This window comes from Dermacentor albipictus, chromosome 1, assembly GCF_038994185.2.
Source record: "Dermacentor albipictus isolate Rhodes 1998 colony chromosome 1, USDA_Dalb.pri_finalv2, whole genome shotgun sequence".
In the NCBI taxonomy this organism is placed as follows: domain Eukaryota; kingdom Metazoa; phylum Arthropoda; class Arachnida; order Ixodida; family Ixodidae; genus Dermacentor; species Dermacentor albipictus.
Genome location: NC_091821.1, coordinates 16,358,187 through 16,382,107, shown reverse-complemented (window position 1 = coordinate 16,382,107; position 23,921 = coordinate 16,358,187). Strand labels below are relative to the sequence as shown.

The window sequence follows — 23,921 nt, the reverse complement described above, 5'->3', positions numbered from 1 at the left end:
TTCAGTCGAAAGTACTGAGTTACGACTACCAGATAATTGTTCACTTTAGCTGATTTCGTGCGACTGCGCTGGCCGACGGGCTTGACGTCCAGCGATAGGACCAGCACTCTACACCTAAAGCGTTCGTCGGCCTCCAAAGGAAGTTTGTTCTGTGCAGGGGTGCGATTTAGACACCCGTATACGGCTGGCCTTTCCCTGCATCGCTTTCTGCGATGAAAGCTCGAAACACCCACCAAGTCGAATGGTGGGGCATCTGAATATACAGCTCTAATGGCCGGTCACCGACGTAAATTTCGCGTCTTCGAGAGCAAAATGACGTCACTGCTGTTGTTAACGGATATGGCGTCGCATTATTTTGTCTTCCGCCATCAGTGTTCCCTCATGACACAGATGGCGCTAAGCCCCGTGAACTGCCGATGAACCGCCACGTTTTGAATGTATGAATTTTTTTTTTGCCTTGTTGCATAACACTTGTTTTACGTTATTGTAACTTGTCCGCTTGCCCAATGCTTTTGTGAAAGCCCGTTAGGTATACATAAATAAACACTTTTTTTAAAGAAGTAAAATGAGCATGTCGTATAAGTATATATACGCGAATGAGACACGAGGATTTTTGTATCGCGTGTATGTAGCATTCCAATGATAATCTTCACAATTATGATAGTACTTGCTTGGGCAGAAACTGCAATGTGCTAATAAATGAGTAAAGAATTGCATAGTCATCGTTTCCCGCACAATTGCCTCGTTCCATCCAAAACTGCGGCACGCAGCAGGTAATGGACAGATTTAGTGTAGCGTATGTAGCAGCAAACGCAAAAAGTGAGCCTTAGCGTTGCGTGCTCCGCACTGCGCCTGCGCTGGAGCTAAAGGGTGAGTAAACGGTGTTGAAACTCTTGCGTACGTGCACTGTTCTCAAATTTAGCGTTCAACGCTAACGCAGGTGAGAGAAGCATTACGTAGGGCAACATGGCGTCACTTCGAGCCACCCGTTTCGGATGTATCGAGCCGTCGGGCTGCCCTGTTCGGCTCATTCGTTCTCCGGTAATGCTCATGTTTGCTTTAAATTTGTGTGACGATGCTTCGACAGCCGCGTACTGGTGACAAATGGGCGTTGTTTTCGAGATACATTCTGAATTCGCCGCACAGTAGACTTAACGAGAGTGTTAGCCCATGTTTCCTTTATACGGGTCGAGGCGTCGCCAACGCCTGTATTTCTCTCATTTGCTTGACCAAGTTACACACTTGCGGATTCGGCATTGCATTAGCTATACGTATTACAGTGGTTCTTTAGTGCTGGAACTGTGCGAGAAACAGAACCTTGTAGTATTTACCAGGGAAAATAAGTGCCATGCACAACTAACGAGACAATTCGGAAATAAGCAGTCATGTATCGACTATGCCTTAGTTTCAGACTGCGTTTACGAGCGACTAGACCAAATGACAAAAGATGATCAAGGAATAGATAGCCTGGGCCCCGATCCCAAGCGTATAACCTGAAGTTTTGGGAGAGACACCGACGCAAGACAAAAAGCAGCAACTACAGCAGGATACCTAAAATTTAACGAAAAGCAAATAGCAAAAATAGCAAAAGGCGCAGAGAAGAAAGAGGAGGCATTGCCTACAGCAGTCTGGGTTTACGAGGAACTCGCATAGGCCATGCAAAAGGAGATAATACAAACAGGGTTTAATAATTGCTGCAATGGAAAGAGAAGATCACACAAGTGGCAGAACAATAAAAAAAAGCGAGCTATAGATGAGCGTAAGAAAGCCTCCAGGGATCATCGAGAAGGCGAAAGTTGGGATTACGCGAAGCAGTGCGACTTAGATGGAACACGTACCGAGGAAAAAAAGGGTAGCGAGCGAGCTATTGCAACCAAAAATTAATGTGCACGTGAAACTTAGGTGCATAACATTCGAAAAACAGACAAGAGCGCTCTAAAAAGATTCTGTAACCGTGTAACAGCACTCTGAGCTTCAACTAAAAATTCCCGAACGGCGATAAGGAATGAAGCCGGTAACATACTTGAAAGAGATGATGCTCGGTGGTGCATCAAAGACGTTATTAGGGATGACTTCGACTCGAAAGAAAGCGTAGTTCAGATTCAAGTAGATCCATCAACAACAGAGAAGTTTGACAGATCAATACTTAGCGTAATACGTTTTTACCGGAAAAAAAGCAAACAAAAAATATCCCTAATAACAAGGCTGCAGGACCTGATGAAATACCAATACGAATCAAACAGCCTGGTCGAAAGAACGAGGTACGGCTGGTTAATGCCACAGAGCAAGTGATTAAAACGAAGAACATTTCGTTCGGGGGGGAGCTAAAGTAAGATGAACCTCATCTACAGAGGCAAGTGTGATACGGATAAGTCGAGCTCGTACAGGCTACTTACTGCAACGTTGGTGATATATATAATAGTAATGCAAGCCATAACACTAGAGCTGTCGAAGGAGGTGGAGAAAAATAATATACTGGGGGAACTGCAACATAGGTTCACACCAGCGAGACGCCTAGGAGAGATATTAGTACTGACTCCGTGCATATATATTTTAATAACTAGGAGTAGACTGTTTATGGATAACATTTCTAGAGGAATGCAGCTGTTATAACCAATACAGCGCTTTAAGGCTACAATAAATACGAGGTTGTGCAAGGGCTCTGTAAAAGTGTAAAGGGGTTATGTGCTTTAAGTTACACATCATCTCGGAGTTGGAGATTAACCAGAGGTCAGTATAGGCTGAGTGGCTTTGGAGGCCCACAATAAAACCACAAAGGAGACAGTGCAAGGTAATATGCGTTAGGCTTCTTTTGAAGTCAGTGAAGCGGAAAGCAAAATTTGTCCTCAGGAAGGACTAATAAGCATGCATAAAAATAAATTGCGTGCTAAATGCACAAATACATTAATTTTCATATCAAGGCCACGGAATTAAGGAAGAGGTCAAGAAAGTGCGCAACCAAGTAAAGGGTAAATGAAAGGGTAAATAGACAACCAGAAGTCATTAAATGGAAGGGAAAGAAAAAGAGGCCGTCAATTGGATGCAACGGACGGAAACAAAAAAGACCATGGAGAAATACAAAAGCGGCGAGACAGAAATCAGGAGTAAAAATTGGTATGATAACGCAAGGGGCAGCGCCTTGCTATTTCAGGCCCGGACTGGCTGCCTGAGGACAAACACATACCCGAGCAAATATACGCCACAGGGGCCGTATAACGTAAAACTATTCCAATATGTTTTTATTCCAATCTCTTGACGTCAAATTTGCGTAACCACCGACGCAAGCATCGGGTGGTCAGCCACAGGGCTGTCTGAACAAACCAGTCAAAAGCTCCCATAAGAGGTCATTTTTGTTTGCTTGAAAAACGAATAACATTGCTTGCACTGAGCCGCTTGTCTTATCTAATTGGCTCACAAGAGGCGAGGAGTAGGCTCAAGTGGAGAGCGATTCGATGGGCCCGAGCCACTGCACTGAATATCGATAACCGGATGAAGAGGGTGGTGCCGGCGTCTGCGATTGGTCCGCTTTCTCTTACTTAGCTCGTCGACAATCGCTGCGATGTGCAACGGAAGCTTAAGAAAGACGCTAAAACGGATCCTCAGCGAAGAAGAGTGGGCAGAACGAGGTCGTAAATGGGCCGAGAGTTCTCGAAAACGTTACACGGCTACGCAAAAACTTTTATTGTACGCAAATAAACCCATGCTTTCCGGCAGGGGCAAGTAGTCAGTGCCGGAGCGATTGGCGGCAGCCATCTTTTATTCCTTTCGGAACGGGGCAGCCTGCGGCTATTCAGAAGAAACTTCAGTTTTGTTCAGCAATACTTTCAGCGAACTGGTGGAAGCCCTGCTCGAAACGCAAAAAGCCAGACTCAAAAGCACCCCTGCAGGGAGAGCACTCCTGACTAGGCTGGGACGGGACACGTGGATAGATACGCAGACGTGCCCGGCTGCTTAAGAAAAAGAGTAAGCGTTAGGCCAGTACCTAAGAACGTGGACCCCAATTTCCACGAGAGCAGAAGGCAGGCGCGTGGAATACGTGGAAAAGACACTAGCGCTACTAGACAACACGGTATACACGGATGCTGCCACGTACCCGCGAGAAGGGAAGCGCACGGCCACGGCGGTGGTGGTGGACGGCGACGGGAAACTCATCACATGTGCGACGGTAAAGGCAGCCGACACAGCGGAGGCCGAAGAAATTGCCGTGGCGCTGGCGGCAGTAGAAGGATATAGGACAGGCAGGCCTCTAAACATCTTAACAGACTCGAAGGAAGCGTGCAGAAATTACACGAGGGGTAGGATTAGCAAAGCCGCCCTCAGAATTCTTGGCGGAGCCAACTTCGCCGAGAGGAACGTTACGCACAAGTTAATTTGGATTCCGGCCCACGCAGGCCTAGAGGGTAACGAAAGGGCAGACAGCCTAGCTCGAGAGACCACGTTCCGAGCAGAGCAGTCGCACGCCCCGGAGTATCACCCACACGCTTGTGAAGGAGGATACACAGAAATCTTAAACTTAGACAGAGGGACGAGAGCCAAATATCCCCCACCGCACAAAGCTCTAACGCAGGAGGAAGCAACGAGTTGGCGCAGATTGCAGACAAACTCTTTCCCAAATTTGTACATCCTAAACAAAATGTTCCCAACACAATACAGAGACACCTGCCCAAGGTGCGGGGACACACCCACACTATATCATGTCGCATGGGAATGTAAACAAAATCAATCATTCCACCAACACAATAACCCGAATGCGGAGCAATGGGAGAGTCGGCTTACCAGCTGCGAGCTCACGGCCCGAAGGGCCTTTGTGCAGCACGCTAGTGAGGTAGCTAGGCTCAGTGGAGCCCTGGAATAGGGGCCCACCCCTTGCCGGAAGAGGCTCCAAGTCGCCGGCGCTCTAGACGATGACCGAGACCTCGAGACGCTAAATCCTTGAAGGCACCAAATAAAGTTTTTCTCTCGCTCTCTCTCGGCATATTAATACATGCTTAACGCGTACGCGTCACTTTGACGTGGTAAGTTTTTGCGCTTTTGTGACGTCGCGGGAGAGGCAGGTGAAGTGTGTGCAGCCCGAAAACTTTTGACCAATAGCCGAGGGCTAATGACAAAAAGGCGGCGAATCAGAAAGAACTATTTTTGTTTTGCTCAGTCAAATCATGCATAATCAGTGTGTACACGTCATATCAGATGGGGAGCTATCGCGCTTTTCATGAAGTCGCGTGATAGACAGGTGAAGTGGGGGTGGTCCAAAAAAGTTTTCGGCCAATCGCGGTGGGCTGATTGCAGAATTGGAATAGAAAAGTTGGGAATAGTTTTACGTTATAGCGCCCAGTACTTGTGTTTGCTGCAACAAAATCCCGGAAACCATTCAGCGCACGGTAATGGAATAATAATATATTGAGCCATCGAGACACCTCGAGAGTGTCCACCTTCCTAAAGTATTGAGATTCAAAAGAGATGGAAGGATAAGCTGGTCAGCAGTCGATATAAGCAAGAGATCACCAGAGTATTGGGTAATGAGACGCTGGGAAGCGATTGATAAAACTGGAGTAATTGCAAGCATAGTTTAGACGTAGAAGCATGGACATTTTAAATACGAAAATGAGGACCGACATCAGTAGGCAAAAGGCTAGGTAGCGATAATTTTAGTAAAACCTGGATAAATGAAGCAAACTAGATGATCATTTGTCTCCGCCCCGTTTCAAAGGGTACGCCACTAAACACCACCACTAACACCACCACCACCACTGCAACCATCATCATCATTATCAGAATTTAAAGAAGGTGGATACTTTAACGTGTCAGCAGCCGTGACAAGTAAGAGAGGTTTAGAGTATCGGAGGAAAAAAGAAAGCAGGGAAAAGATTGAGAGAACCGGAGTCATAGCACTCGTAGGTGGCGGTACAATATAGTGATAGAGGTGTGAAGTACGAAAGTTAAAGTCGAGTCAGATAGGCAAAAGGCTAGATGGCCATATATGCAGTAAAACTTGATTAAATATAGCAGGGTCGACTATTTGTATGGGGCGGCGACTATTTTTCGCCGCCCGTATTAAAGTGGATGCCAGTAAACATCATCATCATCATCGAGTGCAGGAAAAGCTTTGAGTCGAGGATTGTTGTTCTTTTTTCTACTTAAGCGCTAGATGTATCTACACTCTTGCTTTACGCAAAATAGTATGTATTTCTGCAAAATGGTTGTATTGTGCCACAATAAAGGTAGCAAGAAAAATTCCTTTCTTCGTGGTGAAATTAACCAAAATAACTTTAATTGGCCCAACATTTGCGGCGTTTGTGGTTTACGAGCGTGACCAGGTGAGCGTTCAAAACAGTACATCAGCTAACTATGTGGCCTGCAAGATTTACGACGCCGTGTTTTTTAGGGTGCTTCGGTGCTCGCGCCCTGAAGTTCACGTACTTGAAGTGTGCAGTCCACATGTCTGCGTTCAAGCCCAACTCTCCGAACAAAAAGCTAGTGCTTTCGCAACCCGTGCTCCATGTTTCGCTGTCGAGCAGTACGACTTCGCAGGGTGATTTCTTGCTCATAGATCTGACACGCTAGAGAAATGCAAATTTTACCATGTCTCCGATAACCCGAACCGAAACTTGGTGCGTGAATTTGGCCCCTTGCAGAAGAGTAACATGTGAACGCTGACATAGAAGTTAACACTGGCGCTCAAGCGAAGGTCAATCTGTAGCATTCCTTCTGTAAACAATAGTTCTATACTGTTACTGGCGATGGAAGTTCACGCGAGAGTGTGTGCGGCCTTGCAGTTACTCAGCGCCATCATTGACTAGGGGCTGTGGTGCCTGTTCGAGGAGTTTGCTGATTTTCATTTTTTTTTTCTAAGATTATGGCACCCGGAAATGAACAGAAATGAAATCTGAGCAGCAGCGTTAATCATAACTCTAACCATGGCGGTATTCATTTTGGTTCGATGACCCTAATTTGTATTCGTATAATGTTATATTCAAGGTAAGCGGTCTTACAAAAAGTAAGGAAGAGCTACCGTTTCGTAATAAATACGGGTTTTGTTTGTGTTTTTTTTTCTTAATAGCACGGACGACTCTAAACGTGTAGCGAACTTGCAGCAAGGTAACGGCTTACTGAAAATAAGTATAGGAAGGATGTGCGAGCGCACATGCCGAGCCAACAAGAAAAGTAAGCGAAGTGAGCGCCCTCGTGAGTTCAAAGCACACAAAAGCAAGAGCTGCGGGAAGTCATTTAACTTTATCGAAAGAACGGTGGGATTTCAGGAGACAGCCAACCCCAAGTGCTGATGCTGAGGAGATAAAAACTATGAGCACTGGGCTACGAATTCGAGGCAAGCACTGAAATGGCGAACACAAACGTGGGTGCACGGGATGGAGCAAGAAAGAAGGCCCACACTCACTTCCCGTGCACTGGCGCATCCTTGTCGTTATTCTTTCTTGTTTGTTTCTTTCAAGGCCAAAGAGTGAGCAACAGCTGGCGATGCTGTGCTCGTTCAGGATAAGAAGCCGAGCACGCACAGCGAAGCGAGGACCGCGCCGTTCCTTGCAGCGGAAACGTTGTCCCTCTCGAGTGGGCACAATGCAAGCTGTCGTGCAGTGGCCGGTGTGCGTTCGCGCGTGTATACACTCCCCGGCCTCATTACGGCTATCTACACAGTGAAAATGGGCGGCAAGCTTGAAGGCGCAGAGGTCGAAGGATAAAAAAAAAATGAGTGTAGAGCGAATTTAAGTTCTCGCACCGAGATAACGAAAGAATCCCAGTTATATCTCCAGGAAGAAGCGCGGAAGAAATCTTTGTCCACTTCCGCGATTCTGGCCACGTGTCCCTAATTGCTTTCCTAGGGCAACATTAGGAGTAGGAGTATAGGAAAAGGCTCCGCGTGGCCCCCTCAATTTCGCTTTCTTAGCGTGTGTGTTGAAATCGTTGTGAGAAGTTTCTGAATGGGTGGAACAAAAAATAAATACAAGTTTGGCGTGAAGCTATTGCAGTTTCTCCTATTTAATCTTTTTTCTTCTTTTCTTTTTGCCGGCTCTATGCTCTGATTAAGCTGATTGTAAGTCCGCTCGATGATTATATGAGACGAGAATATTTGGACAATCCATCTAATATTTATATGTAACCTCCACTGAGGGTCCTGTTGCAGTCTCGTACTTTGGGACCGTGGTCTGTATAATTTATGTGCTGTAATAAACCCCCAATGTGTTAATACAATTGATTTATCGATTGAAACGTTATCTATTCCTATGAAGATTTCTCTTTTCCCTCTCTCTTTCACTTTCTCTCTCTCTCTCTCTCTCTCTCGTGAGCAAACGGGCTTGTTCCAAAGTGTTCGTGCGACACCGCTTAAGCTTTTTGCAAAGCAGTAGATATTTTTTTTAACAGCGTGACACATGCCCATTCTTGAAGTACTTTGTCCTATGCCGCTTTCCTTTGCCCCATATCGCAGCACTAATGAACACGCTGCTATATTTCTGTGTTGTCATGATCTATTTGGATGGTGAGAGCCCGCGTGTGGACACTCAGCTTTGGTAGCTTTAGTATGGATTAGATAGTCCGTTTCATTATTCTACTTCTCTTGACGGATGACAAACTCGGTCGTGGTCGAAAACAACGACCCGGGTATCTCAAAACTCGCCCTGCTGCTATGATTAGCGTTGACTTTGCGTAGCCATGGTACTCTTTAACATGTGCCAATGAGTCTTGAACGCAGCAGGCTGCTAGCATTATAGGCTATTCTTCAATTTTGCTTCATTTTTTTATTCGTTGTTCCGAATGTCCAGTTCTCTAACGTCGCCATGCGAGAACCCATGCACTAATGAAAACTGCAGCCTTGAGGGTGTTTTCTCGTGTCCATAACTCACCCGCTCACACCCACTGAAAAGAGTGTTTAGCCGAACTAATACACCAATTTAAAAGCGGAATTTCGTGGAATCACACCCTTTTCTCCAATGTGTGTTTTGCTGAAATCCACACTACACTTTATTTTCGCAGCAATATCTTTTACCCTATAACTGCCCCAGTCTTTCGGACGTCCGCCGAAGCAATCCCGAAGTGTTTTCCAAGACGCTCATAAAAAGAAAAAGAACGCGAAAAAAGAAAAAGGCTGCACAGCCTAAGTTAGAATTGGGGAGCTACTGATTGCGAACCCGAAGTGTTACCTCTCGACCGCTCCGCAAACATAACTACAGGGAACAATACATCACCTTCAGAGTGCAGTAGTGCATTTAGCTCATTTAATAGGCTGATGGCAGGTGCTTCAGCTTATCTATAAATTGGCACCAAGGGGATGTAATTAGGCGAAGCTACAAGTAAGGTGTGAAAGGCAGCAAGGCGAGAAGAGAACAAAGTGGTTGTGTCCTTCAACTGTACGACCGGGGCACACCACCTCCACAATAAATGCTACAGTCTTAGCGGTAGAAGAGTGCTCCGCATGCACGTGCGCGTGTTTATTACAACCGACACTGCACGAAACAGCGCAAGACTTACTGGGCAGAATATTGCACCGGCTCCGATGGTACACCAAAAGAGATGCTTCTGAAGAACTATGACTGGCTCACGCAATATGAATCGTTACAATCGGAAGCTGATCTATAAAACAACAGCAAGCTGAAACAATTTAAACGAAGCCACTGGTTAAATACGATAGGTGAGGTAGGAAATAAAAGAAAAAGCTAGATCTTTCCTCCTCACCCTTGGGTACACGATGTATATGCACTAGTAAAGTGACATTCATAGCCTATACTGTGGGCGTATGACGTGTAAAAACCTGGCTTGGCGCACTGGTAAAATGCACTGATTGTACACCTTCCTTTTCAATGATAATGGTAAGCATGCAGTCAGGAGCTGGCAATGTCTGCCGCATGCGATCCCACCCATTCTTATTCTTCTGTGAATTTCCTTCTCATGATCAGGGTTCCCTGTGATTTACTGACCTAGGTAAACGCACTCCTTCACCGAGTCTACAGGCCGACTGGCGATCCTGAACTCTTGTTCCTTTGCCCGGCTATTTATTATTAGCTTTGTCTTCTGCATATTAATCTTCAATACCACTCTTACACTCTCTCTGTTAAGGTCATCAATCATTTGTTGTAACTCGTCTGCATTGTTGCTTAATAGAACAATGTCATCGGCAAACCGGAGGTTGCTGAGATATTCGCCGTAGATCTTTTCTCCTAAGCCTTCCCAGTTTAATAGCTTCAATACTTCTTCCAAGCACGCAGTGAATAGCATTGGAGAGGTTGTGTCTCCTTGTCTCCCTGTCCGTGTCTGCAGTAATAGGGCAATATAAACACCACAGTGAGCACCGTTACGTCACACCCCGACCAACCTCTTTTTTGTTCCACTTTGGTAAGTTTACGGCAATGATTCCAGTTTTTTCTCTACTGCACCACCGCCATGTTCTTGTCGCCGCGGCAGGTTTTCAACACACGTAGCTGATGTGCATATTGTCACGTTAAAGTGATGGGTGGACGAAGGCAAACGGAAACGAATAGCTTCAAAAAATGTAAACAGGTTTTTGGGCCTAACTCGTCCTGCAAAGGAAAATGCAGATCAGTAGTGATTGCGGTCATAACCTTTCCGTTTTGCTGTACTTTCTTTCGTAATCTCTCTTTCACACTCTGACAGCACGGTCTATCGGAGCAATGACGATGCTAGTAGGCCCCTTATTTAAAGGGCGCGATCGCGCAGATTACCCAGCTAGCCGTGCTGAACATGATCGCTTCAGAACGCTCAATTGATTGGCACCCATCGGAGGGTCTTGCGTTAAAAAAGAACGCATACGATATAAGGAACGAGATTATTTTTGAGCTACAGGCTGAATTTTTAAACCACCCGCGTATTTTTAGCGAGCACCCGTATCCACCTAAACGAGCGTTTTTTGCATTCAGTCTCGTTTTGAACGCAGTAGCTGGAGCCGCAATTGAACCCGCCATCTCCTGCTTAGATGTTGAACTTCATAACCACTTATCCCACTACGGCGCACCCTTCAAGAATGCGATACCTGGATCGCGTACTCTTAATGCGAAGCGTTCTTGTCGAATGTAGACTGGATTTTTTCTACTGCGCATCTATAACCGTTTTCGTCGGCAGCTCCCAAAGGCAGCGCAGTCTAACTCGTGGTCTCAAACAGTGACCTTGGACTGAAGTCGGAGCGCACAGCTATTATCAGACCCCAAGAAAGCGCTCAATGTGACTTGCAGACCTAGTATAGATTACCGATGAAACAGTATGCAAACTCTTATCGCTTGGCACATCCGCTCTTGGTTTCTAGACATAGCGTACCTGGATTCTTCCTCTAGTACGCATTGACATCAGAAATAACTCACATTGGGCTTCCGCCCTAAGCGTTGAGTCCACCATGTGGAGCCGCCAGTGATGTCACCGGTCATGACACGGTCGAAATCACAATCAGTGAACCAACGAATGTTGAGTAATGTCAAGTGATATACTTATGTAAAATTATACATAATCGCAATTTCTAACAATGCAATGTCATCAAAACATTTCATCTTGACAGCCTCCGGTGTATGTTTCGCTTCAGAAAATTACCATGGTTCATGAGCACCCTTCTACGACTATACAACAGTGCTGATTTGGTGAAGAGCCAGCAAACTACGAAACATTAATGCGTAATAATTAGATTACTTAGTGCCCAAATAGAGTTGCGGCAGCCAATTGTTTTTGTATTAAGTGCACCATTCTAGGACTGCCTGATACCGCGTGTGCGTTTTCACGCAGAAACTAAAGAGCGACACTGAGAGATAACGTGCAGAACCAAACGGATGGGAGAAAAACCACCAAAATAAATCAACACATATAGCCAAACATTAGATATCGTCTCTTGTTTTAACAAATATAGAGCATGGCAGAGTCAACCAATGCTACATCAAACTAGCAGCTAAATTCGAAGGCAAAATTTTAAGCACTTTAGTAAGTCGTTGAGAGCACGGCCGTGCTGATACGAACTGGAGTAAAAAAAGTCGCGTCCATCCCATGCACTGTGGGAATCGAGGTAAGCAAAGCTTTGTGTGGTGTTTGCGTTAAATAACAATAATTGACGCTGGTGTTGACGTCACACGACAGTCGTGAAATTATATTTTATGTTACCCTGCGCGCCGCACTTCTGTTAGTCCACGTAGTGCACAGACAGTCCTGTGTCCTGTGTCTCGTCCTGTGTGCTTCTATGTCTCGCCTTGTTTTCGCGCTGATTAATAGGTATAGACAGAAGAAACAGCAAAACGTGTTTGTCGAGGCGTTGTCGCGTGCCATTCTTCGCAGCCTGAGTTATCGTCTCCCACTGAGCATCGCATCGCGGCTGAAGTGTTTATTTCTTAGACTACCACATACGTAGTGTCGTCTTCACGCTGCGGTGCTTTAATGCGGCTTTGCGTCCGCACGCCCTGCGTCAGGTTCCTGCATGAGCAAACTTGCATAGTGTCCATTTTATAGAAATATCAAAAATGTATCGTACCGCACTTCTAATTAAAGTCTCTCCCAGTTTCCCATCAACTGTTGCCACCTATAGCAATAACGCTCCCTTTATTCAAGACACCCAAAAAGGAGCCATGCTTCCTGAAAGCACCTTTCCGCTCTCCCGCACTCCTCCCATGTGTGCGAGCTGCAACCAGCAATGAATGGCACTTGTTTCGTGACTGCGTTGGCTCTACCCAGTCTCTGCCTCGTATCTCCATCTACCATTCTTTCTATCTCCACTCTGGACTGTTGTGTGTGAGCACAAATGTTAGCGATGGTGCTTCTGTGATGCTTTTGCGGGGAGATCAGGCCTAATTCCAGCCGTCCAGCTGGCACTGTAGCAATGCCCAGGAAGCTCTCGTTGGAACAGTCTCGTGGACTCCAAATAAGGCATGCTTTTTGACGTCGCCTTCCCCCCTCTAACATGCTTCTGCCATGTAGTTTATACTCGTTCTCAACCACCTCCTACGCAGCGTGCAAGACAGCAGCAGCAGGAGCTGTGGAAAAGTCGAAGGAAGCGACAAAAAAGCTTCGCTTTATTGTCACACATCATAAAGAGAACGCTCAGAACGAGTTTTCCAGTCAACTGAACAAGCTGCACGCTTAAGGGTTCGCGAATGCGCTGCACGCTCTCGCGTTGTGTTCTTCAGCAATACAGTTAGCGTCCAATTCAGCGGGAAGAAGGTGACGCATGAGCTAGTCAAAAGCAAACCACTTTTCTCCATCCTTGCTATACTAACGTTATAGGAGCCCCGCTGTGTCATGCGCATAGGCCACACAAGATAAGACGAACAGCAGGTTGGTTGAAGGTCGGTTGCTATAAGCTTGACTGAATTCCCATACCTCAAATAACTTGAGAACTAGGTGGTAAAAGCAGCAAGACAGGGGTAAAAGAAAAAAAAAGATATATGGTGGCAAGAGATAAGTAAGGAAACCGAAAAGTGAACGAGGTGAAAGCTAGCAGAGGACTGTTCTTGGAACAGCGGTAGTTTGCTTGCATGGGTGGTTCAATGAATGAGCGTTGCGGAAGTGGAAGAGCAAGAGCAGCTGTCAGATCGGTGAACGAGCTCAAATTGCCCGTTGAAAGCTGAGAGAGAATGGAAGGTCGAAGGGGCAAACCTCCGTGTATAATATCGCCCACAGCTCATATCCATAACCTGGTATACCCCTTTCTGACAGAGGCACCAGCTGTGATTTTTCGGTAAGTTGGTTCTTTCTGTAAGCTTAAGCGAGAAAACTTATCGTCCGATTCGCGAACTCCGAGCGAGCTAAAAAGCCTGACATTTTCTCATTCGTACCATAAATATACGTATCTTATTTTTCCTTTCTCCTATTGTCTTTTTCATTTCGCACCGGGGTGCTGCAAGCTGGACTGTAGCAGTCAACAGAATAGTGCTTTGTACAAATTGCCGGGATAGTGGGCTGGTTCAGCAGCGGCGGCTTCGGGAGATATCTCGAGTTGCAACGTGACCGGCTCTATGATGCTTCTAGGGAGAATGGCTATTTTCCGGCGCCAGAGCTCCATAATGACCTGGATATTGATCGGATTCATTTTGTCTTCCTTGAGATATTGTCGTAGATTTGCTAATCGTTATCATCGCCTGCCAACTTTCTATCTCCCCTTCTTTCCCAGGCGCGCTTAGCAGCCTTCATAACTTTCTCTACCCGTACATCTAAGAGGCGTACTTATGGCAAGCACAGGGTGGCCAGTGTAAATAATTTATTCCAAGGACGTGGGTCGAAAGTGCACATTCCAATCATCAAAACATTCACGAGAGTTTTTCTTAAAAACGGGAGCTCAATTATCAGAGCAAAGTAATAATAATAATAATAATAATAATAATAATAATAATAATAATAATAATCGGAAGTCTAATGTGCTCATCAAAGAGCACGCCAAGCGATAGGTGATTCAAAGTCAACGCATAAGGGTATACGTTGACAACAAAATTAATGCCCTGCATGATGCGCAACAGGCGCTTCGCGTAATCGCAGTTCGTCCTCCTATATAGGACATGAGTAAAGGCGACGCCGAGTGACCGAATTCATATGCGCAGCAGCACTTTCGAGTGGCATGCTATGCAAATGTTCCTGAGTGGTTTAACCGAATAACCTGCTCAAAAGGTTACCGCGACTGAGACACTTTTAAGTTTATCGAATCGTTATTCGACCAAATCCTCAAGCCATAGGAAGCCTTTTAGAGCAGGTTTTTCAAGCGGGATTAAAAAAAAAACAATCTGAGGCAGGTGGTCACAAGTGATTCGTGGGGGAACTCCATATTTACATGTCAACCACGCTGTATGGTTGTGACACAACACATCGAGCATGAAGGCTTTAGAGAGCGTATAGGAACCTCGCCATATTTAGAGAGAGCAGGAGACCAATCGAAATGGAACATGTGGAAGTGACAACCTGCGTCAGCACTGGAATAAGGCACAAAGCACTATACGGATAAGGTCGGGAAAAATTTTTTTTACATTATTGCGAAAACTTTAAATCTTAGATTAAGAATAATGACGGCCGCTGGCGAAAACGGCAGCAATATAATTTACTGTACTATCGGAACGGCGCTATTCGAAACGGATACAAATTGCAACATATTATGTTAGAAGCAGCTTATTAACGAAATATCAAAGGTGGAAATCATGTCCATTATCAAATGTGGAGTATAATTTACATCAAAACACTTCCAAGAGGGAAGAAAATATTTAAATATTTACATTACACAGCATATATTCCCATATATACAAATGGAAAAGCGTGTGCCGATATCGAAATGCCGCACGCGGCACTAAAGGCAATGTACTATATTTGAATGCATGGGAATTGCGTCCCGCTGCCAAGTGGTGGGACGGGTGCTAATGTGAGCGTGGTGGACCTTATGCTTTTACTTCATTCTTTCAGTTAAATATGGTGGCAAGCTCGATGAGTCAACGATAAGCAGAAACCACATGTGCTCGTCAGATAACCATGTATCTCGACTCCCCATTTTATCGTCTGGAGAAAATTTGCTTACACATACAGGTAGCGCCAAAAACTGACATGCACCCGCAGTCAGACTGCTTTAGGTGTAGTGAATGTTCAGCGCCTATGAGCAAAACGAGAACAAGGTGAAAGCCGGAGCCAACGTTTCGACAAATGTCTTTTTCATGGCCGCCTTGAAGAAGACAAGTCCAATTGTCGAAATGTTGGCTCCGGCTTTCACCTTGTTCTTGCTTTACTCATCATCTTGAATTTTCATCTCCCGCTTTCCCTGTGTTTTTCCTGTTGAAAGCCTAGTAATTTATAGAATTTGTTGAGATTTTCTTCTTTGTAGAATCCGTTTGACTGCAGTTAGATTACTGCTATTTAAAAGAAATGTGGCAATGCATCCGCATCACGATTAAGTTAATTTTGTAGCATTTGTAGTTCCTCCTTTCTGGCATGAGTGTCAAAGAAGTGCTTGCGAATTTGTGTAAGCATATCATCGAGGATTCTTGTCGCAAATAAGAAAGGAAATGCTGTATTAGTCTCCGCACTAATCCAAGAACAGCAGTATAAGTGCTCCCTTTTTTTTTATTTTGCACCTGCTTCTAAAATAACTGCACGTTTGCCCTCAAGCACTTTATAGTCATGTATTGAGTTATTCGTGAGGTCCGTTAAGTCGACACAGAAGGTCGATTTTCAGAGCCACTAATAAATGGAAAGTATTGACTCGGGGCGAACGTTCAGTGCAAGAAACTCTGTTTCTTCCTTAATGTTTAAGAAACGAAACAGCAGTTTTCCGCAGCTCAGCCATAGAATTTTCGTGTAATACGTCACGTCTATGAACTTATATTCCGTCTCCACCAGAACTGGTAGTGACTGATCCCGTGCTACTCGATAACATTAACAGCTGCAACAACAGGGTTTCAGAACCAGAGTGTCGAGCCAAAAGATTTCTCGTTCCGGTTTTCATTCCGGTTCCGCGGAAACACTTCAATTCCTGTTCAGCTCCGCAGCGAAAAAACAACAGTGCAAATCGCTTCGAGCTGGTTCAGGTCCACTTGCCTGATGAGTAAAAATAACAAGAAACCGCACAAATAATTTTGTTCAAAACCTCGACGCTGCTGTTAAGCTGCGCTGAAATATTACACGTATTGTTCTTCAGGTCACGCGTACTTGCAAATAATTACGCAGATTCGCCCCTAATGCTGAAATGTATGTGAAGCGAAGCTTTATTGAGGCATAGTGAGAGGAGACTATATTAAGAAAAAGCAGAGTGGTCCTAGAGCTTGCTTCTCTGTTCAGGGAGAAAGGAAAGATTAGAACAATGGCGGACTGAAGAGTAACGATGAATACAGGCAGTAGGATGAGACTATATAGGGTGTCCTAGCTAACTGTTGCTAAGTAGTTCAACTAAAAATGATATAAAGAACCCGGTGTAAGATTCGAATTTAAGACCTATCATGTTCGATCGCCGTACCTCTAACTACCGAACAACATAGGCCTTTGCACGATGGTCTTTGCATTTTATTTAGCTGAACAGCTTGGCTAACATCAGCTGACACACACGGTATACAGGTTAGGTTTCCCATGGCCCGTTCATTGCCTTGAACCTAGGCCTTCGTTAACTAAATATTATAAGAAAGCCTTCATGGCTTGCTTCGATTATGTGTTTGACCAAGGGCTTAGTAATACTTTTTCGCTGACCGGCCTGTTGGTAATTGACACTAACGAAGAGATCAATGCCTGCCATTCACAGTCATAGTGTGGACAAGCAACAATTATACTTACGTGCTCTACTGTCTCTGGCACATTGCATGCATCACCGTTTAGCGACTTCGCGCGTCAGATGCGATGCTGATACGGCCCAGTTAACGCAATACCTAGTCTGCCCTTGACGAGATATGCTGAAAAGCGCACTAAAGGTGCTGCTACATCTAAAATCACGGGAGGTTGTTGTCTGTTTACAAGTGAGGTATTACAGTTGAGCCAAAAGTGGAGGCAATGCATGAATGAAAAGTTCTATAAACGATCGCCGATCTGAACCAAAAAACCGTTTTTTTTTTCTCGCGGTGTCGATTTGGAGTCAAAAAGGAATTGCAACGTATCGGTCCACTTCCGGTTCGAGCAAGAATACTGGTTTTTCCGGTTTTCGCTTCATTTCCGGTTGAATACCCTGTTCATAACAAAAGGGGCATATTCGCGTATTTTCCACAGAGGACCTACTAGTGAATCACGCAGTGAAAAAACATTATCTTTGAGAATCCGGAAATTTCAGGCGCTTTTATTATTTGTGTTACGAGTCCTTTTTTTTTCTTCTTCTTCAATCGAACATCATCTTCCCTCTCAGTTTTGCCACATTATAATTTGGCCCATTACAAGTTATACAACCTATTTATTTTGAATTCTTTAACGATGTCCTTCCCGGTTACAGTTCCATGCATGCTGTGGACTGAAGCTTGCTGCAGGCTGTGGACTGAAGAAAGGAGCTGTAGAGCTACTCATGTGCTGTAGTCTCGCTAGAAAAAAGCGGGCGGCAGCTCTTTGGGCCCAGCACACTTGGGCGAAGTCGAGAAAGCTTCGGCGAGTCTTCTGACTTGGTGGCTGCGATGGCTGATCGGAGCATCACGCGCTCCTTACGCGATGGTTACTCAAGGCTCCCGCTTCATCGGCGCTAGGGCGGCCGAGCTGGCGTCGGGGTGTGACCTTGTGATTAAAGTGAAGCCGCCTCCGAGGAAGAAGCATGATAGCGCGAGGATTTGTGGAGAAGCGTTGCTCCCGTGCCTAGGCGCAGCTGAGGCTTTGCAGGAAATAAAGGGCCCGCCTGTGCCGGTCGGTCGTCATCGGATGGACCGCCGCCGGTCGCGGGTCGTTACGAAGGTCTCTGCGGGCCGTAGTTTGGAGACGCCTACACTAGACCATGGACCAGCCAGTGACTGAAGTTGGCTGGAAATCGGAGACACACGCAGAAGTCCCCGGAATGTTTATGAAGAAGCCTAAGAATGCTAATCACATTAAAATTGGCGATTCAGCCTTTGGCGACAGTTTGCGACGTTAATGCGATCAGCGATCTTTAATGTCTATGATGGGTGTGTAATTAATGATGATATGCTTGATATGTTGTGATGGTTACCTTTATGATAATTGTGATGATAATGATGGTTGAAGTAACGAGACAGAGACAGAGTTATGCTATGTACTATTGCAGATTGTTTATTAGAGAGCTTAACGTGTTATCTTTAATTATTCAATATACATGCACACTTTATACAAGACAGGAGTAATTGGACATCGCTGGGAGATGGCCTTGGTCCTGCAATGAACATAAAAATAGGCTGATGAAGAATAAGAGGAGGAAGAAGGTGGTGATACATAGACACCCACTGGCACATAGCCAGTGATGTCTGTTCGTGCGCATGCGCAGTGGTCCATGTTGTCGGCTTAGCAAGACAGCAATCAACCCAAAGCTAGTGGCCCAAGCTAGTAGACAACTTGGATCAGTCAGTATGTAAAAGAGATTAGATACAGGCAGCCAAACGAGCATACTGCAAAGCGGGTAAGGTTCCAAAAGAATGCTAATTGCATTAAAGAAGCGGAGCAATATTGTATTTGCTCAAAGGACTACTTGAGGCAGGTGTTGTGTGCTCGCGCAAGAAGTGTCTACTGTCGTATACTGTCCAATGCCTGCTCGTCAGCATATGTCCTCATCAATCAGGAGCACAGAGTAACTACCCTCATTCTACTTCTTTATTCGCTCTCGTTCGCGATAAGACTTGTCGGCTCACGCAGACTCTGGGCTCGCAACTGAAACAATGACTGGCTTGTGCTACCCGCCTTGGGGGCTCGATGTTAGGGGTTGCAGGAGTTCATGTATACGGATGTGAGACGAACAGAGAAGCAGCGGAGAAACTTATTCCGCTGAAGAATGGGAATTAGTAGCCTGTTAAAGCTCTACTGACCTCATGTTTCGTGGCGTCATAGCGAATGACCCGTGCGAACCGGTACGAACTGGTGTACCGGCATGAACTGGTGTATTGGTGTGTACCGGTGAGAACTGTTCCTATATTTATTTTATCTTAAGAAAACCTCGCCAAAGTATCACGATGTACGCCACCAGTGACTACGATACTGATGCCGGACACGTTCAAAATAGTTAAGAAGGCATATTGGCTCTTGCTGAAAGGTATCTAATGTCGACTTTCGTTACCGAGATCACAAGCCATGAAATATATTGCGAGTCCATGCGTCATACCATAAAATTGTGGACATGTTGGTTCAACTTGGTACAGGCCGCCACCACACGACGCACCATGATCACTAGTATAAGAATTTAAAACTCGAAATACCCACCATTAGGCGAGCGTCAAAGGTGAATTTTTTTCACTAATGTAGCGTAACAACAAAAAAAAAAGAATCCGCACTTAATTGGAACCAACGTCATGAGTTGTGCGTAGGGCCATATAGCAGGGCTAACCTCGCTAGTTCTCATTAATGTACTTTTCTCTCCTTCTCATTTTCATCACTCATTTTCCTAAAAAGGCGGCAGTGCGCAACACCAAAGTGAGCGCAGGATTTTGTATGGATTTTAGCATGTTACTCAAAAATGCATGTTAAGGAAAGCTGTCACTCTGCTCCTTCAAGTATTTTAAAACAATTTAAAACACTCTCTCGAACGGAGAGACTTATTATTTCATGCTTTTAGCTGACCGCACTTTCCGAATAGTGTGTTTAGAAGCCTTGCCCTTCTACACGTACTCATTGGTGCCCAGCCGGGTAATGGCTCGAATTGATGGCCGTTTGTATACGACAGTAAAAAAGGGGAAAATACAAAAACGCGGGCCGCTCGGGGCGTTATATTTCGCTTTCTTTTGCAGTACAATGAAAATACTGGACGCTGGTTCTCGGTCATTGACCGCCACTCCGAAATATCATTTCCAAGTCATCGACCTATGTGATACCATGCACAGACAAGGCGCGCTTCTCTTGGGGAAAAAGCTGCAGGGAGTTCACCTGGCAGCGCTCGCGCTTATTGCGGCAAGGAGTCTCTCTGCGCCATGTCACACAGGAGGCTACGCTTGTTCATACACGTTGCACACGGCGAAGACAAGCAGGACCATCGCAGCTTTCACAAACAGATTCGTCGCGTAAACGGGTAAACGAGCTGCCCCTACGACAGTCTCGTACATAGCGGCCGCGTGGACGCAGCGGACACATTTGCGCACGGCTTCATTTCTGCTACCATTGCTCCTCCCCGGGGGCTTGCGCGCGGAAGCAAGGAGCAAGCGCTTTTACCTGCGCGGCCAATGGCAGGCAGCACTCAGCAAGCCATTCGTCGCCGCCAAATGAGCAGCGAGCAAGCGCCCGTAGGCACCGCGGTCGTTCTTCCTGTTCTTTTGGACATCACGACTCAATATTGAGTACCGCGCCGCCGGGCATACGCGTATACGGCTCTATAAGCTGGCGAAGCCAGGACTCCCGCACTGAAATTCAACTATACTTGCTCGTCTTATGCATGTGTACACCACGCCACAACAATGAAACTGTCATTGAGCACATAAGCAAGGAGGAGGAGGAAGAAACTTTATTAGTAGAAATGAGCCGACGGTAAAATCGTCCGAGGTGGGCGGAGTCCCTAGTCCAGGATGCCGTGGGCCTGAGCTGATAGCTTGGCCCTGCTCACCAGGCGATGCTGGTCTTCAGGGCTCGAGCTTGTCAGCTGGGCCTCCCACTGCTCGACGGTTGGTCCGGTGATGGGCGGTGTCGATGGGTGTTGTAGACATTCCCATACCATGTGGTAGAGGGTATTGGGCGTAGAGCAGAAGGCGCATTTGTGTGTATAGCTCGTAGGGTACATGGCGTGTAGCAGGGTGCCATGCGGGAATGTGCCAGCCTGTCGTTAAGAACGGCAAATAAGCTGCGCAACTGAACACACATCGGGTATATGCTATAGGAGCCGTCACCGATGCAAGTGCGTGTCACCCACATGACCTGTTTCTCTTGCTCATTTCTGAAGCCAGTAACGGAGCCGAACTCAGACACATCTTAAAGGGACACTGAAGTGAAAAATGATTTCTTCTGCATCAGTAAATTACCTTTCTACAACACCAAAAACACCACTCTTGCAACGATAAGACGTTTGGTAAGCCAGAAAAAGCGCAAGAACGAAATACGGGTGACGACGCCTACTTAAGTTCCCGCTCCTGGGGGCTGTGACGTCATGGAGTTTTATGGCATCTTCTAGGGCCTACTAATTATATATCGTGGTACAGATTCACTACATTGTGCTCTAAGGGAACCAAATATTAAACATTTCAAGTTTCGGGAACCTTTACTCAGCCAACGCTGCCCAAATGCGAAAACATACTTTGGAATCCCTGACGTCACGCTCACGTACCGGCACTGGGGTTTCGGCGCGAAATTAAAGTACTGATACTTGGACCTTCATTTTCTCATCTAATAATCAAACTATATTTTTGAAATGACTGCCTGCAGGGTTCTGAAACAATGCTTAATTAGTCTAAACTGATTTATTCTTTCGCTTTAGTGTCCCTTTAAGAATTAACGTATATGATTTATCTAACGTTTCAGTAATGACACTGTTAACTTAAAATAGCATGGAAAGGGCTCGGAGCAGCTCTTTATTCTTGCCTCCGTTATTGTTAGCTTACGTCACTGCTTTCTTATTGTTATTTATTTCAAGACATACGTTACCATAAAAGGGGGAAGGTTTCGGCTAGTTGGTTTTCCATGAGGCTCTGTGGTGCAGCGCGAAGCGGGACGAGGCGCACAAAAACACGAGGACAGGCGCTTACTGCCACAGCGCCACCGCGACCAGTGTGCGGTGATGACATCTTTGGTTTTTATGTCATATTTTTTACTTGTTTTTCTTTTTAAATAAAAAAATCTTATATCAGACAATAAAATTTCAGTTGGCAGTAAGCCCTTGCCCCCCCCGTGTTTCTGTGTTCCTTGCCCCGCTTCGCTTTGCGCCACACAGCTTCACCACAGACCCGAGTCTTTCAGAGAAGTGTTGTGATAGTTTGTCTTGCAGAACTGGTGTCGTAGGAAGGCATAAGAAGCAGCAATATGATTAAGAGGAAAATACATAAGATAAGAGCATCAAGTTTCAGTTGTTTTCTGCAGTTAAAGCAACAAGTATGGAGCGAAAATTATTTGCACAAGTATATTCTGTATAGCCGTATAGTCTGTTAATTGCTTTAAGTATAGTTGCCGTGCTAAGAAGTGCGACAATATTTCGGCTAACAAAAGCACGCAGGCTCCGGCGGCAGTGAACATTGGACATTTTTTTCCCACAGTATGCGACAAGCAACCCAAGAAGCAGGGACGATGGTGTCGTGTTAAGTAGGCTGCAGGAAATGATTACCTGCTTCTATGACAAATACGACATGCTAATGGCTGTGGGCACAATGCCTGGCCACCCTCCTCATTATCCTTTTTTTTTTGCAAGATCGTGTGAAAGATGCTTACGCCATCAGAAAGTGTCACCCCGCGTGCATATGGTGAAGTTCGTAATCTTGGCCTCAGTTCAAAAAAAAAAAAAAAGAATAAGCCTCATCGATGCATGTAAATATATATTGTGCGTCAGCAGCACATACCACCATGGTGAATAATTCCCAGTCGTGTGCAGGGTATCCGAACTATCATGTAGTAAAATTTAAAAATATGAAAATGCCACGTAGGTGGACAGAACAAAGGTAATTGTTGTTTTCCGTTGATTGGAGATACTAAAACAATTAATTTGCATTCTACCTAATTAGATAATTACTCTGACATAATTAATCAACTTCGGAAACATTAAAATTAGATGAAAAGTGTCAATGAGGAAATAGTAGAGCGACATGAAACAATCCGAATACAGTTTTCTGTTGCTCAATACGTGCTAGATAAAAGTGTTTTTCCGAGCGTGAAAGAAACCCGCGAATACACGCATAGTGCCTCGAGCGGCCAGTCGCGCGGCAATTTTGCGTGTACTCGGGGGCTGCTCTCACGCTCAGAAAAACACTTTTATGTAGCACGTATAGAGCAACAAAAAGATGTATCGGGAGTTTTTCATGTTGCTGTACAATTTTTTCATTGACACTTTTCATCTAATTATAATATTTGAGAAGTTGACAAATTAATTAAGACTAATTGTCTAGTTAGTCGGAATGCAAAGATAATCTCAGTATCTCCTAGCGACGGCAAACAACATTACACTGGTCGTGTCTAGCTAGGCGGCATCTGCATATTTTTTTAACTCTTGGCGCACGATGGCGCACGATAGTTAGGACATCGTGTATATGAGGCACTGCAATCTCATTGCGTAGATATGACTTCACCTTTGTCATGCAGATTGCATCCCGGTGTGATCACTGTCTGACTTCTATACGGATGGCGGCAGTATCTCTCACACGAGAAAAAATGTTAGCAATTGCCGTACCATGCGTGCTTCGTTCCAGCGCCTGTTCGCATACATCCCGTTGCTCTCC

General features: G+C 45.4%; 1 protein-coding gene and 1 long non-coding RNA gene across 2 annotated transcripts in view; one reads left to right on the top strand and one right to left on the bottom strand.

Moving 5' to 3' along the window:
* The window catches only part of LOC135917103 (RYamide receptor-like), a 399,699-nt gene that overhangs the window by 49,719 nt on the left and 326,059 nt on the right, over positions 1-23,921 (top strand). The window lies entirely within an intron of this gene.
* Positions 18,620-23,921, bottom strand: part of LOC135917121 (uncharacterized) — a 90,514-nt gene continuing 85,212 nt past the window's right edge. The window contains exon 4 of the long non-coding RNA XR_010569192.1: positions 18,620-18,745. This is a non-coding gene — a long non-coding RNA (uncharacterized lncRNA). The remainder of the gene's footprint in view (positions 18,746-23,921) is intronic.